This window comes from Schistocerca gregaria, chromosome X (genome assembly GCF_023897955.1).
Source record: "Schistocerca gregaria isolate iqSchGreg1 chromosome X, iqSchGreg1.2, whole genome shotgun sequence".
Taxonomy (NCBI): Eukaryota; Metazoa; Arthropoda; class Insecta; order Orthoptera; family Acrididae; genus Schistocerca; species Schistocerca gregaria.
Genome location: NC_064931.1, coordinates 690,584,336 through 690,600,714, shown reverse-complemented (window position 1 = coordinate 690,600,714; position 16,379 = coordinate 690,584,336). Strand labels below are relative to the sequence as shown.

Here is a 16,379-nt window from a genome sequence, read left to right as displayed (position 1 = left end):
AGGTAGATGCTATTTTCCTTGACTTCCGGAAGGCGTTCGATACAGTTCCGCACTGTCACCTGATAGATAAAGTAAGAGCCTACGGAGTATCAGACCAGCTCTGTGGCTAGATTGAAGAGTTTTTAGCAAACAGTACACAGCATGTTGCAGTGTCGGTTGTGTTGGGTAAGAATTTTTAAGTAAAAAATTCGTTATGTAATTTCCTAACTAATTATCCTCGAAGTTAGCCAATCAGGCCATTGTGCACACAAATTCAAGTGGCTCGACAGAGACAGTGCCGCCAAACGCATTCTTCATTTGGTTTCCTAAAACCAAACAACAGAGTGATACAAAAATTGGGCATGGGGTGGTAGTAAGGACTGAAGCTGCGGCAAAGGCTGAGCAGTCTCGTGTACTATCATCTACACTGTGAGAACAACTGACACTAACTGTATCCGTCAGGCTCCACAAATTTGCACATGCAATGGCCTGATTGGCCAAATTGAATGTTAATTAATTCAGAAACTGCGCAACATATCAATTTTTTTAAACAATTATTTCTCGGCACAACCTATCCTGCAACACCCTTACAAGCTTTTCAGACACTTTCTGATCACCCTATAGAACACAAAAAATGTCAAAAATGTGGAAAAAATGTCAAAAATGTGGAAAAAATGTCAAAAATGTGGAAAAAATGTCAAAAATGTGGAAAAAATGTCAAAAATGTGGAAAAAATGTCAAAAATGTGGAAAAAATGTCAAAAATGTGGAAAAATCCGCGTAAGATATGGTCACACACGTTATCTCTATTCATAGAAGGAAGTGGTCGAAATTTGTTACATAAGCACTACATCAAAGTGTTTAGAGGTTTGTCGGTTACTTTCCTAGGAATCTACCAGTTTTTACTATCTAAGAGACTCGCAGTACCATCTGCTCACGAATGACGGATATCTAAATTATTGTTTGAGAGCGCTCTCAGGCCCACTGGAAAAATATATGGAATTTGTTATTTATACGTAAGGGGGGGGGGGGTGCAAATAATAGTGGCCCGGAGAACAGCTCCAGATAGAGTATTAGTCCACATGAGGGACATGATATGCCAGTCTATTCTGACAGGCATAACTTCGATTTGGTACGACTTTGAAGCATTATGGTGGACTGCAGACTTTTCTGGTGTGTCGGCACGTTTTGGAACTTTTTTGTTTTTACTCGTTCAAAACAGATTTTCGGACTAAGCGTTGCTTGGCATTGTTTGCTGGCACTTATCAGCAAACAACTGACTATACCGTTTCCACGACTTCGTTGTCACGTAACTTTCCACGAAGAACAGCCGCTGCTCTCCTGTGAATACCATCATCCACTTTGCACTGCTCCACTGACGCTGACACATACTGCGCTATCATCCGAATCGGTGGAGACCGTGTGACGGGCGTACACGTTGTTTGCGCGTCACGGAGTGTGGTTATACGCATACGTTCACATCCAATCGTATTCACTAGTCCTGACTACTCAGTTGCCCTATCCTGTACAGAGGCGTGGAGGCATATATATATATATATATATATATATATATATATATATATATATATATATATATATATATATATATATATATATATACACTCCTGGAAATTGAAATAAGAACACCGTGAATTCATTGTCCTAGGAAGGGGAAACTTTATAGACACACTCCTGGGGTCAGATACATCACATGATCACACTGACAGAACCACAGGCACATAGACACAGGCAACAGAGCATGCACAATGTCGCCACTAGTACAGTGTATATCCACCTCTCGCAGCAATGCAGGCTGCTATTCTCCCATGGAGATGCTGGATGTAGTCCTGTGGAACGGCTTGCCATGCCATTTCCATCTGGCGCCTCAGTTGGACCAGCGTTCGTGCTGGACGTGCAGACCGCGTGAGACGACGCTTCATCCAGTCCCAAACACGCTCAATGGGGGACAGATCCGGAGATCTTGCTGGCCAGGGTAGTTGACTTACACCTTCTAGAGCACGTTGGGTGGCACGGGATACATGCGGACGTGCATTGTCCTGTTGGAACAGCAAGTGCCCTTGCCGGTCTGGGAATGGTAGAACGATGGGTTCGATGACGGTTTGGGTGTACCGTGTACTATTCAGTGTCCCCTCGACGATCACCAGAGGTGTACGGCCAGTGTAGGAGATCGCTCCCCACACCATGTTGCCGGGTGTTGGCCCTGTGTGCCTCGGTCGTATGCAGTCCTGATTGTGGCGCTCACCTGCACGGCGCCAAACACGCATACGACCATCATTGGCACCAAGGCAGAAGCGACTCTCATCGCTGAAGACGACACGTCTCCATTCGTCCCTCCATTCACGCCTGTCGCGACACCACTGGAGGCGGGCTGCACGATGTTGGGGCTTGAGCGGAAGACGGCCTAACGGTGTGCGGGACCGTAGCCCAGCTTCGTGGAGACGGTTGCGAATGGTCCTCGCCGATACCCCAGGAGCAACAGTGTCCCTAAATTGCTGGGAAGTGGCGGTGCGGTCCCCTACGGCACTGCGTAGGATCCTACGGTCTTGGCGTGCATCCGTGCGTCGCTGCGGTCCAGTCCCAGGTCGACGGGCACGTGCACCTTCCGCCGACCACTGGCGACAACATCGATGTACTGTGGAGACCTCACACCCCACGTGTTGAGCAATTCGGCGGTACGTCCACCCGGCCTCCCGCATGCCCACTATACGCCCTCGCTCAAAGTCCGTCAACTGCACATACGGTTCACGTCCATGCTGTCGCGGCATGCTACCAGTGTTAAAGACTGCGATGGAGCTCCGTATGCCACGGCAAACTGGCTGACACTGACGGCGGCGGTGCACAAATGCTGCGCAGCTAGCGCCATTCGACGGCCAACACCGCGGTTCCTGGTGTGTCCGCTGTGCCGTGCGTGTGATCATTGCTTGTACAGCCCTCTCGCAGTGTCCGGAGCAAGTATGGTGGGTCTGACACACCGGTGTCAATGTGTTCTTTTTTCCATTTCCAGGAGTGTATATGCGGCAGTGGGGAGGGGGGGGGGGGCGGATGCACGTCCTTTAATTTAATGAGGTTTGCCGCTGCATATGCTTTAATAGTGGAAACACGGTGAGACATAGCGACAAGACAAAGTTGTCATACTCCCACTACTTCTGTATGGAGGAAGAAACGATGTTTTCTATTTAGATTATGAATGCTATCTTATTCTGATCCACTGTCGCAGTATTTGCAGTTTTAGCATTTGGATGCAGTGTTAAGTGAAAATTCCACAAATGAAAAGCAAAACATATGGATCATATATTGACGCTACCACAGATGAAATCGCGAGTAGTCTGCCGATCACAGATAGCATAAATTTTCTTTTCACTACTTTTACACACACACACACACACACACACACACACACACACACACACACACACACACACACACTCTCACTCTCTCACTCTCTCTCTCTCATCTGGGGCTTACTATGGGTCTTCTAGATAATTTTTTAGGAAAGCAGCTTTGAAGTATTGACAAATTTACTATGGATTATACTTAATTTGATTTTACCATTTCTTTCTGTGTATACCTTGCTCTATATCACCCCTTTTAACTTCCTCTTAAAACATTGTATTTTTTTTCTCATTATTAAGCCTCACTGCCCTGTATGAACCTGACTCTGGGTCGTAAGGCCATATTGCTTATTTCCATTAATTATGCATCATGACCGGATAGTCCATTAACAGTTGGGTACACATTTCAGAACTGACTGTAAAAATGTTATCCATCGGTCTCCTACTATCTTGGTGCATCAGAGTCGGAAAAAATGAATCTGAAATAATGCCGAAACATCCAAATAATGATTCTAGTTCACTGTTCTTGTCTGTATATTTTAAATCGTTACACTGGGATCTCCAAAAAATTACTGCTTCTTCTCGTCTGACAGGTAGCTGGGTAGTAGATTTCTCATAAATATGCTGAAAGTGTCCGAGAGGCATCTGTAGACTTTTACAATTGTCAGAAGTATTCTAGAGCAACAACTCGCAAGCTCGTGCTTCTAGGTTCTCATGGACACAAAAAATCCAGAATGAAATTTTCGCTCTGCAGCGGAATGTGCAATGATATTAAACTTCCTGGCAGATAAAAAACGGTGTGCCGGACCGAGACTCAAACGCAGTACCTTTGCATTTTGCGGGCAAGTTTGGAAGGTAGGAGACAAGGCACTGGCAGAAGTAAAGCTGTGAGGACGAAACGTGAGTCGTGCATGGGGACTCAGACAGTAGAAGACTTACCCTGAAAGGCGTAGATCCAGAGTTCGCGTCTCGGTCGGGCGCACAGTTTTAATCCGCTAGGAAGTTTCAACACAAAAACTGATTGTCAGTATTCTTTGACCTTGTGTAAAACTTTTACATACATTGCAATTCCTCCTCTTTCCATGTTAAATCTACACGAAAATGATCCTAGTCTACAATCATTGCTATTTGACTTCTCCATCCCTGTGGTTTACGTGGTGTTCAGAGAGGCAAAGAACAGCTATCAATTCAGAATTTCTCGCATCTTCTAGGCATACAAGAAGCTCAATTTCCACTTTTTCAACCCTCTCATGAAACTAATTTCACTTTTCTGGAAACTTTTACACATATATTATGGTACTACTACTGTTCAGGTGCATGCCATGATTTTTGCATCCCATTTCCCAATTTCAGCAACAGGCATTTCACAGATATGAGACTTTCAGGCAGAAGCAATCCGCTCAACTCTGTTAACACTGCTAACAAGCGAAATGCTATATTTTAAGATGTTAGTGAGTCTGTCTCCTGCTCCTTCTACTACAATTACTTGGTTCTCTCCGTCAAAATCTGTGCACAAGGCCCCTAGGTCCTCCATCACCTGGCTATGCTTGGCACTAGGTTTCATTGTGCTTGTAACCTGATATTCTACACCTAACTTTTCCTGTAGCTTTTGGCCTACACCCTCTCCCTTCTTTCTGCTCTACTTTTGTACCGACCTAGCCGTTAACTCGTAAGCGCATATGTGTATTTTAGTGATGATGATACACGCGTGGGGTATTTTTTACCCCACTTAGACAAAGAAGCAGTTTAATGAAACTTTAAAATTGGAATGTACTTGTTTATGTCACAACATATTATAATATTTTAAAGACGTATTTAATGATTTTGAAAATGTTTATTTGACACCACAAACGGTCGTCAAGCCACAGTCACTAAACCAATTTTTTTGAAGAGGTTTTGTAGCTAATTTCAACGCACTGGGTCGTCATTTTCAAAAGTAATCACAAACTTCCACCTACTGCATTAATAACTGGAGCCACACTTCTTTCAAATATTAGGAAGAATACACTAAAACTAGTGAACTGAAGCAGAGGCCCCAGAAACAAGTCACAAGACGTCATTACAGTTTCTGCTTGATCAGTCATTTCACGCCTCAGTGTAGTGTAGATGAAAACTGCATCAGGATTAAAGACACTATATACTCTTGCATTATATCCTGCAGTGATGCAACGATCATTTTTTTCCTTTATTGTCATTTGATTTCCCTGCCCCATGGTGGCAGGGTCGGGCTGGCACCAGTACAATTCGTCGCTATTCAGCCAAGAGATTATATAAATACCACAGGTGAACATGATATATATATATATATATATATATATATATATATCAATACAGGGATGAAATATGAAATGTACAATGAGAAGGGGGGGGGGGGGAAGCAATTGGAGTTAAAATATAAAAAAGGAGTAGTTTGACAAGGCACGTTTACATAAAATCCACTTACAGTCAAAATGACACTCAGTGAACACACAGCACAAACACTGGCGGCACGAATAGCACAATTAAAAATGGCGTTCACAGTACGGAACGACGACGACACTGAACACACACTGCACTGACGTTACATACACAGCGAGCATCAGAGCGTTGCAAAGTAACTGCATTTAAATATGAAGGGCCTGACAAGGGAAGGGTGGTTAGAGAGGAGGGAGAGGAAAGAGATTAGGGGTTGACGGTGGAGAGGGGGGTGGGGGAAGGGCAGGAAGGGAGGGAGTCTGTAGCACACCAAGCGATAGGAGATGGGGAGTGAGCGCAATGACTGCGAAAGGAAAAATGAAAAGGACAGTGAGGAGGGGAGAAACAGCAGAGTGGGGAGGGGTAGGAAAGGAGCCCAAGGGAGGATGGGAGGGGGAGAGGGGGTCAGAGTTGGAAGGAAGGATAAATATCAGGACAAATCACATCATCCGGGACAGGGAGACGTTGGAAGTCCCTTTGGGACAGGATGTGGAGATAGACAGAGCAGGGACACATTGGTAAGGGCTTAGCAGCAGGTGGGGAGTGGAGAGCAATGGAGACACAAGTGGGAGAGGGAGATAAGGGTGGCGGTTTGTGTTGAGGATACAGATGTGTTCAAGGAACAGGAGATGTGGGAAAGGGATGAGGTCATAGAGGATCCTCGTGGGGGATGGGAGACGGATACGGAAAGCGAGGCAGAGCACATGGCGTTCGAGAATTTGGGAGGTTATTGAATTGAGGGGGGGCAGAGAGCCAGGCAACATTGGCGTAACAAAGGATGGGATGGAGCGAGGATTTGTAGGTATGAAGAATGGTGGAAGGGTGCAAGCCCCATGTCCGGCTAGACAGGAGGTTCAGGAGGTGGAGTCTATTGTGGGTTTTGCGTCGGATGTTAAGGAGATTGGGAGTCCAGATGATATTTCAAAGTGGGAGTAAGTTGGATAGGGCGGTCATGGAACTATCATTTTGCAAACAAAGGCGTTTAACTAACATAATGGCGGAAGCTGCCATGAGGTAAGTAGTTATCATTGCCTCACTGTAATCTTCAAACGTGCAGCAACTCCAAAATTTGAACACACCATGCAATCGTACTGTGTTCTGCTATTGAAATATTAAAAGGACGATGCACTCCCATTGAGGGCTAACACAAGACTTATCTGCAAGTATGACATCGCTTCAGTTGCCTAGTTGCACATCAAGTCACTAGAGGGCATAAGTGTAGCTCACAAAAACAGAAGACAAAATGGATCTACATAGAGTTTACAATAACAAGCGCTAGAAGGCGCCATTGTCAAATTTCTACTAACATGGCTCTTGCTGAAACACGAACAAGAAGGTGCTGCTATTTATTTACAACTTTCAAAGATGGTTGACAGAGTGCATGATCGTAGTAGACAAACTGTGACTGCTTACAGAAAGAAGTTTCCTTGCAGTGCAGCATAGTGACAACCTAAGGTTTGTTATAAATACGGTATGAAGTGATAATCCTATGTTCTCTATTATGATGTGTCAGTTACTCATTATTACACGGATATGTACAGAATAAGCAATTAACATAAATTAATGATCTCTGTAATGTACTGTGTTAATACAAAAGTACGTTGCAGGACCGGAAGGGAAGTAAAAAAAAGTGATTCGTACCCGATTTTTTGTCTCTGACTAAACTAGGAAAAATTTATAGCAAACCTTTGCTTAAGTTCACTGTTTCTAGTGTTTTTTTTTTGTTTTTTTTTTACGACTCAGTGCATCAAAACTAGTTATGTAATCTTTCAAAAATGATGTTCTAGTGACTGTAGGTTGACGACCGTTATTTTGTCAAACAAACCTTTTAAATTTCATTCAGTCACACTCCTTAACGACAGTTACGTGCAAATACAAAATGTATTTAATGACCTTTAGGATGTAAACACTCACTTCTCATAATGACAAAAACTGAATCTCATGAAGACAGTGTATTCTTGAGCATTTATCTTTTATATCTGATCAGAGTCATAACTGATACATTCCTTGCAAACTAAAAATTAATGTTCCTTACATATTAAGCTACAGAAAGTTTTGCACGTAGCTTAGGTTATCTGGTCCTTTTCCTGGGGACACACGTCACATCTTCCAGAAGACAATTTAACTCTTCCACTCCAGTAATGGACCTCACAGCAGATTTGGCGAGTACGGGGAAGTGTCCCTTTGTGGTGCAGGTTTTTTCCAGCTGAGTGCCATGTTTTCCTTCATAGCTTGCTTCACACACACAGCTACCGCATCCTCTGAATCATCACTATCTACCTCTTGGTCAGTATCTGTATTACGATCACACTACGAAATGTGGTCGTTTTTACTATTACACTCATTATTTATCTGGCATTTGTTTGCACTATCTTCTAAATAGGAGATGCTGTGCCTTTATGATGATCGGATCTGCTATCTATTCATAAATTTCAGTGACTACAGTACTTACATTATTACATGTGGGGACGAAGCGTGGGAGTATCGCCACATAAAAGATGTCAATGGCTAAAAAGACAGTGCCCTATCCGGTGTGTAGTAAAAATTACCTCCTCCCGAAGACGAGACTGGGGGGACGAGGTCCATCACAGGGAAGAGGTCCATCACAGGGAAGAGGTCCATCACAGGGAAGAGGTCCATCACAGGGAAGAGGTCCATCACAGGGAAGAGGTCCATCACAGGGAAGAGGTCCATCACAGGGAAGAGGTCCATCACAGGGAAGAGGTCCATCACAGGGAAGAGGTCCATCACAGGGAAGAGGTCCATCACAGGGAAGAGGTCCATCACAGGGAAGAGGTCCATCACAGGGAAGAGGTCCATCACAGGGAAGAGGTCCATCACAGGGAAGAGGTCCATCACAGGGAAGAGGTCCATCACAGGGAAGAGGTCCATCACAGGGAAGAGGTCCATCACAGGGAAGAGGTCCATCACAGGGAAGAGGTCCATCACAGGGAAGAGGTCCATCACAGGGAAGAGGTCCATCACAGGGAAGAGGTCCATCACAGGGAAGAGGTCCATCACAGGGAAGAGGTCCATCACAGGGAAGAGGTCCATCACAGGGAAGAGGTCCATCACAGGGAAGAGGTCCATCACAGGGAAGAGGTCCATCACAGGGAAGAGGTCCATCACAGGGAAGAGGTCCATCACAGGGAAGAGGTCCATCACAGGGAAGAGGTCCATCACAGGGAAGAGGTCCATCACAGGGAAGAGGTCCATCACAGGGAAGAGGTCCATCACAGGGAAGAGGTCCATCACAGGGAAGAGGTCCATCACAGGGAAGAGGTCCATCACAGGGAAGAGGTCCATCACAGGGAAGAGGTCCATCACAGGGAAGAGGTCCATCACAGGGAAGAGGTCCATCACAGGGAAGAGGTCCATCACAGGGAAGAGGTCCATCACAGGGAAGAGGTCCATCACAGGGAAGAGGTCCATCACAGGGAAGAGGTCCATCACAGGGAAGAGGTCCATCACAGGGAAGAGGTCCATCACAGGGAAGAGGTCCATCACAGGGAAGAGGTCCATCACAGGGAAGAGGTCCATCACAGGGAAGAGGTCCATCACAGGGAAGAGGTCCATCACAGGGAAGAGGTCCATCACAGGGAAGAGGTCCATCACAGGGAAGAGGTCCATCACAGGGAAGAGGTCCATCACAGGGAAGAGGTCCATCACAGGGAAGAGGTCCATCACAGGGAAGAGGTTTGACGTCCCATAATTTATTATCGGGAACTGCAGACCAGTGGGTGTGCGCCATAAATGAGCAACACGGCGACATAAAACGCTCTGTAGATCGGCAAAGGGAACCAAGCGAACAGTGGACCGAGGGAGAGGGGGGGGGGGGGGGGGGGGGGGGGGGAGAGAGAGAGAGAGAGAGAGAGAGAGAGAGAGAGAGAGAGAGAGAGAGAGAGAGAGAGAGAGAGAGAGAGAGAGAGAGAGAGAGAGAGAGAGAGAGAGACTGCAGCCTTTGCCTTTATATCAGCTGCCTTGTTTCTGCAGATACCAACATGCCCTGGCATCCAGAGGAATGTGACAGAGACGCCCTGAAAGTGGAGCATGTGGAGGCAGTCCTGAATCCGGTATACCAGAGGATGGGTGGGATAAAGAGCTTGGAGGTTGAGAAGAGAGGTGAGCGACTGCACCCTCTTATGGCAACGGATGTATTGGACAGCCTGGAGAACAACGTAAAACTCGGCAGTACAAACCCTGGTCGGGAAGCCAAAATCTAATATGGGGTCGCCAACAATATAGGCACTCCCAACACCAAATGGGGTCTTTGAACCGTCGGTGTAAATAAATGTGGCATCCTCCATTTGTGCGCATAGACAAGCAAATGACCGCCGATAAATTACAGGGGGTGGGGGGTACTATTCTTGGGAAGCTCGGAAAGGTCACGGAGAAGGCAGGTCTGGGGGCTAAGTCAATGTGGCGCCGTACCCCCATTGGTGAAGAAAGTTTTAGGAAACTAGAAAGTAAGGGAAATTAGCCGTTGACAGAAGCGGACTCCCGGCGGTAGTAGAGAGGAAGGGCAGCCAGCATACCTCAAATCCAAGGAGACGTCGAAAAAAAAAAAAAAAGGGCATGGGTCAGGTGAGCAGGCATGGAAGGAAGAGTAGCAGCTTAACAACAGAAGTATAGCTCGCCGATTGGACAGCGGACGTTCAGCAGTCTCAGCGTAAAGGCTCTCCACAGAGCTGACGTAAAAAGCTCCAGAAGCTAAACGGCTCCAGGCGCTAAACGCAATCTACGACGGTGGACAGAGTCGAGACGCCGAAGAATAGAGGGGTGTGCGGAGAAGTGAACTATGCTTCCATAGTCCAATTTCGAGAGCACTAAGGCGCGATATAGGCAGAGGAGAGCCACTCTGTCCGCTCCCCAGGTACCACTCAGAAAACTGAGGGTGCTGAGGGGTCGCAGAAAGTTAGCCCAAAGATATGAATCGTGGGGAAAACCAGCACAGTTTCCTGTCAAACATAAGTTCCAAGAATTTGGCTACGTCCGCGAACGGAAGGTCGACAGGGCCTAAATGTAAGGAAGGCGGATGAAACTCCATATGACGCCAAACATTTACACAGATGGTCTTATTGGGAGAAAACCGGAAGCCGGTTTCACGCACCATGAGTGCAGGTGATCGAGACGTCCTTGAAGATATCGTTCAAGAAGGTTGGTCCGTTGAAAGCTGTAGTAGATTTTAAAGTCGTCGACAAAGAGGGAGCCCGAGACACTGGGAAGGAGACAGTCCATAATTGGATTTATTGCGATGGCGAACAGTACAACACTTAGCACGGAGCCCTGGGGCACACTGTTGTCTTGGGAGAAATTAGGGAGAGAGTAGCGTTCACCCGCACCTTAAATGTGCGCTCTGTTTTAAATTCACGAATGAAAAAGGGGAACTGACCTCGAAAGCCCCCAGAGAATAGTGCGCGGAGGATGCCTGTCCTGCAACAGGTATCGTATGTCCTCTCCACATCAAAAAAATATAGCTACTGTTTGGCGTTTCCTGATATAATTGTTCACGATGTAAGTGGAGAGAGCAACAAGACTGTAAACTGCGGAACGATGCTTTCGGAAACCGCATTGGGCGGGTGTTAAAATGTTTCTAGACTTCGGCCACCAGCCTAAACGGCAATTTACCATCCGATCCAAAACCTTACACACAATACTCGCGAGAGAGATGGGGCTATAGCTGGAGGGGAGGTATTTGTCCTTTCCAGGTTTTCGAACAGGAATGTTGTTAGCTTCCCGCCATCTTCTGGGAAAGGTACTGTCAGTCCAAATTCGATTATAAAGGCGAAGGAGGTAACGCAGACTACAGTATGATAAATGCAGAAATATTTCTACGCGGATGCCATCCGATCCTGGGGCGGAAGAGCTAGTTGAAGAGAGTGCGTTTTGGAGTTCGCTCAGAGTGACAAAGTATTATAGCATTCGAGATTTTGAGAGGAGAAAGCAAGAGGTCGCTCGTCTGCTGCTCGTTTCTTCGGAAGAAAGGTTGGTGGGTAATTCGAAGAGCTCGAAATCTCAGCAAAATGTTGACCCAATGAGTTAGAAATTGCTACTGAGTCCACTAAGGTACCTTGCGCGACAGTTAGCCCAGACATCAGGGAGAATCTACACATGCTGGATAACCGTCGAATTCGACTCCAAACTACAGATGAGGGAGTGAAGATGTTAGAGGAGGAGGAGGAGGAGGAGGAGGAGGAGGAGGAGGAGGAGGAGGAGCCCGGAAAGGAAAGAGCTGCCCTACCTCGGGGTCCCACGCTCACCACGTACGTATCCAAGGAAGAGTTGTGGACTCCCTGGGGGGGGGGGGGGGGGGGGGGGGGGGTTAGAATGAAATGAGCTGCTCTGGAACGAAAAATTATCGTTCATTAATTAAATAAAATTCCTTAAGCGCACAAAAATTTTATTGACTGATCATACACTAACAGAAACATTTACTTTCACCATGTAACTTAATCATTATGTGCTCGTAACCTCACTGGCGAAACATTTACATACAGAAGTCGCAAATCCTACCACTGCAGCGCAATAAACCGTACTCGGAACGTTTATCCTTAATGCAATGTATTATTATAACTACGTATTTTCGTAGTACACACATACAAACGCGAAAAACAGAGAAACAGAGAACGGCGCGTTCGATTCATAGATAGACGCTCCTCGTGACAGTAGTCAAATGGTTCAAATGGCTCTGAGCACTATAGTCCCCTAGAACTCAGAACTACTTAAACCTAACTAACCTAAAGACATCACACACATCCATGCCGAGGCAGGATTCGAACCTACGACCGTACCGGACGCGCGGTTCCAGACTGTAGCGCTAAGAACCGCTCGGCCACTCCGGCCGGCGTGACAGTAATCGGTGAGGGAGAAGGAAAGTGGTGTTACAACGTTAAAGCGTTTTTACCTTTCATGACACGGCGCTTTCCCTTCATCTCGTTTATTCGTAATTCCAGTAACTGATGACACGGTATATAGTACTCGCCACGTTTTTGGAGACATAACACTGATTTACAAAGCTTTCGGCATCATCTTAACAGCAAACGCCATATTGCAGCACTCGTTTCCGATCACAGAGGCCCCGAGGTGTCCATCCCACCTTTGGAGGTTAAAAACTAACTGCCTTTTCTTACCTATGTAAGTAGGCGGTTTAGGTTTTTATGTTGGTAACGATGTAGCTCTGTAAATGAAAATCACTGACTGTGCTGTGTGCAGTCTGTGGCTAGTTTGCATTGCTGTAATTTGCTATTTTAGTGTTGGGTAGCTGGATGTGAACAGCGCGTAGCGCTGCGCAGTTGGAGGTGAGCCGCCAGCAGTGGTGGATATGGGGAGAGAGATGGAGTTTTGAGAGCGGATGATCAGGACGTGTGTCGATCAGAAAGAGTAAATTTGTAAGACTGGATGTCACGAACTGATTATATATGACTTTTGAACACTATTAAGGTAAATACATTGTTTGTTCTTTATCAAAATCTTTTATTTGCTAACTATGCCTATCAGTAGTTAGTCCCTTCAGTAGTTAGCTGGCAGTAGTCGCGCTCGCTGTATTGCAGTAGTTCGAGTGACGAAGATTTTTGTGAGGTAAGTGATTCACGAAAGGTTAAGGTTATTGTTAGTCAGGGCCATCCTTTTGTAGGAATTTTTAAAGTCAGATTGCGTTACGCAAAAAATAGTGTGTGTCAGTTTAGTGTTGATCAGAATAAGTGGGGAGCGAAATGTCTGAGTACGTTCAAATAACGTAAGGGGTTTACCAGCACAGTAATTCAATAATTTTTCCAAGGGGACGTCTCACCTAACCTCCTTGACACTGACCCAAACTGACGGAGATCGGTCACATTGCGACTAAGCTGTCTGCGTATGTTACAGGCCGACAGCGTCTGACCACCGTTATCCGTGCCACTGTGAATGCAGCCTTACGAGCTTCTGTCATAGACCTATGGCTTTTCATGTTCAACATTTGATCGTCGCGCATTATTACTTTAAGAATGAACAATTACACACACACACACACACACACACACACACACACACACACACACACACACACACAACAACAACAATACACTTTAACTGTAGCAAAGTAAGAATCAGTTGAAACTAAATCAGAGTTACTTTTTTAAATGAAACGCAATTCCTATCCTATACTTTTTTGTGGTAACATTGTTTGGACTGCACTTTTTAACAACATGCTGAGACATACCTGCAGTAGTAAGAGCACCTGTTCCAACAATGTGTGATTGATTCGCGCTGAGTTAAAGCACAAGAAATGTAAAGATGAGTAAGGTTTCGCATCTGTCATTACGAATTACCTGTCCGACACACTTAGGAGTACGTACTTTGAACCGCAAGTAATGTGTCACCTTGCTGCATGGGAAATCTCTGCTACTGTTAGTAGTACGTCACGGCTGTATTATTCTTGATATTTAGACAACACACAATAAAAAAAAGATTTTTTGACTGCCAGGGTAGTGAGCATGGCGCACTTATGACTGCTTCGCACGACAATTGGGCAAGGCAGCCGCACCCAGACAAAATCCCGCATCTCCGTGCATAGACGGCTGTCAGACGACAGTCCATCTGGCGCCGTCAAGTACTAGTGTTCCCAGCCAATGGAAGGAATATCTTGACAGTTACCTGTAGCGATACACGTGTCGGTGATTCTCCTGTCGAATCAATTTTATGTAGGACATTTTCTGGGGGTTGTTGTCCACCAATGTCTGTATGTCGAGAGGTCACGGCAGTTCTCCGGGATAGACGATTCATTTATACGAGGAGCGAAATTGAACCTACTGCTGACTGAGCTACCTAGCGACTTGCAGTGGTGGAGGCAGCATTCGCTAGAGGCAGTTGTGGGGAGCGGGACGAAATGTTGGTGATCTACTGTTAGATATGTGGAGGTAGTTTTCCAGAAAAGTAGCTCTAAGCACTATGGGACTTAAAATCTGAGGTCATTAGTCGCCTAGACTTAGAACTACTTAAACCTAACTAACCTAACACACACATCCATGCCCGAGGCAGGATACGAACCTGCGACTGTAACAGCAGCGCGGTTGCAGACTGAAGCGCCTAGAACCGCTAGGCCACAGCGAGCACTCATTGTGTGTGTGTGTGTGTGTGTGTGTGTGTGTGTGTGTGTGTGTGTGTGTGTGTGTGTAAGATAAATAATGTTCATTACGTTCCTTTTATTAACAAAGCTTTAATCGCTATGTGTAACCTGACACCGAAAGTGAGAACTAAAGCGTTATCGTATCACCAGACGTGCAGTATGCCTATCCTCCGTGCCCTCGGACTCAACCCGCAGCGCTATCCTACTCGTTGGCGAGGGCCACACGAAATTGGCGTTTTGAACCGTTTCCTGGATCGTACGAATCACCTTCATCCCAGCATCAAGTTCAAAAGTTTCCACTTCTAGTCTTACTGATCTACGGAAAGGACAATGGGACGCCGTGTTTATCGAAAACATACGCACACGGACCATTACCTGCGTGCACCAAGCTGTCATCCATCGTACCAACGCACTGGGGACCTGCAGACGTTTGTAAAGAGGGCGGACGCCATCTCAGTTGCAGAGTGTTTGACACAAGAGCCGGACACAAGAGCTACACAGACAGAAGGATGGTACGACACAAATTGTTGTCCCTGCATCTCGCTGTTAGGACTCCGTTTAAAACGAAGCATTCGAAGTTAGACTTGTAGACAACGTTATAAAATGGCTCTGAGCCCTATGGGACTAAACATCTGAGGTCATCAGTTCCCTAGAACTTAGAACTACTTAAACCTACATCACACACATCCATGCCCGAGGCACGAGTCGAACCTGTGACCTTAGCAGTCGCGCGGTTCCGGACTGAAGCGCCTAGAGCCACTCGACCACCGAGACCGGCGACAACGTTATAAACAGAGCCAACGGTTGTCCTTTAAGCAAAATTTGGAACCCTGCTTTACTTGCCATTAAATAATAACGGACGCTGATTCTACCGGCAGAATATATCGATAGTGGTACTTGATAGTAATTTATCATTTTTGCCGGCCCTATGCGTTCACTTGCACTAGGGCAGCAGTGACAGCGTACGGAGGAGCCACACTCACGGCATCGATCAGTTCTGGCGAGATTAACATGGAGTGTTCTTACATGAAGGTGTGGACCGTGGACCGCATAAATATTGTGTGGGGCTGCAGACCCTCGAAGAATATAAAATGCGGGGCAGTTAGTCGGGAACCAACACATTGTCCTTGTGCGTACGCATACGCCGAGATCCGTTGCTTGCAGCTGGGCTTTCCCGAGCCGCATATGCGGAGTCTAGCCATTGGCTCTTTATGACGACTTCTTCTACGATGACGTTATAGCCCCGCCCCATGGCATCTGCGTTTGTCTAGCAAACCAGCTCATAAATTCGTGAGCCACAACAGGAAGTGCCAGAGTCTCAAGATGACGAGCAGTTGCTTCGTGGAAACACTGTGCAGTTTACAAGTCACCACCCAACGCAACGTCTGTGAGCCCATTCGAGCAGTTATTACACCGTGAAAGTCTAACACCACAAGATGGAAGCTACTGGAGATTTCGTTGTTACATCTGACAGGACAATTGTGTTGCCTT

At 46.1% G+C, this 16,379-nt stretch overlaps 1 protein-coding gene across 4 annotated transcripts in view; it reads right to left on the bottom strand.

Annotated features, from left to right (window-relative positions):
- Positions 1 to 16,379, bottom strand: part of LOC126297394 (uncharacterized) — a 532,788-nt gene that overhangs the window by 130,685 nt on the left and 385,724 nt on the right. The gene's annotated exons all lie outside the window — the stretch shown is intronic.